The sequence below is a fragment of the Triticum aestivum genome, chromosome 6D, assembly GCF_018294505.1.
Source record: "Triticum aestivum cultivar Chinese Spring chromosome 6D, IWGSC CS RefSeq v2.1, whole genome shotgun sequence".
Taxonomy (NCBI): domain Eukaryota; kingdom Viridiplantae; phylum Streptophyta; class Magnoliopsida; order Poales; family Poaceae; genus Triticum; species Triticum aestivum.
The window spans coordinates 15,408,115-15,408,823 of NC_057811.1; positions in this window are offsets into that span (position 1 = coordinate 15,408,115).

The following is a 709-nucleotide window of genomic DNA, read 5'->3' on the forward strand; positions in this document are numbered from 1 at the left end:
GAGTGTTGGTCCGAACTGAGCAGACTGCGGGGCCCCCTCCTGGAAACTCGAGGTCTGGTTTTACTCGTAGGATGTCTCATCCGGTGTGCCCTGAGAACGAGATATGTGCAGCTCCTATCGGGATTTGTCGGCACATTCGGGTGGCTTTGCTGGTCTTGTTTTACCATTGTCGAGATGTCTTGTAAACCGGGATTCCGAAACTGATCGGGTCTTTCCGGGAGAAGGTTTATCCTTCGTTGACCGTGAGAGCTTATGATGGGCTAAGTTGGGACACCCCTGCAGGGTATTATCTTTCGAAAGCCGTGCCCGCGGTTATGAGGCAGATGGGAATTTGTTAATGTCCGGTTGTAGATAACTTGTCACTTGACCCAATTAAAATACACCAAGTGCGTGTGTAGCCGTGATGGTCTCTTCTCGGCGGAGTCCGGGAAGTGAACACGGTCTGTGTTATGTATGACGTAAGTAGGTGTTCAGGATCACTTCTTGGTCATTGCTAGATGACGTCCGTTCCATTGCTTCTCTTCTCGCTCTCTTTTGCGCAAGTTAGCCACCATATATGCTTTTGCCGCTGCAGCTCCACCTCTCTGCACCATCTTTCCCTACAAGCTTAAATAGTCTTGATCTCGCGGGTGTGAGATTGCTGAGTCCCCGTGACTCACAGATTCTACCAAAACAGTTGCAGGTGCCGACGATGCCAGTGCAGATGATG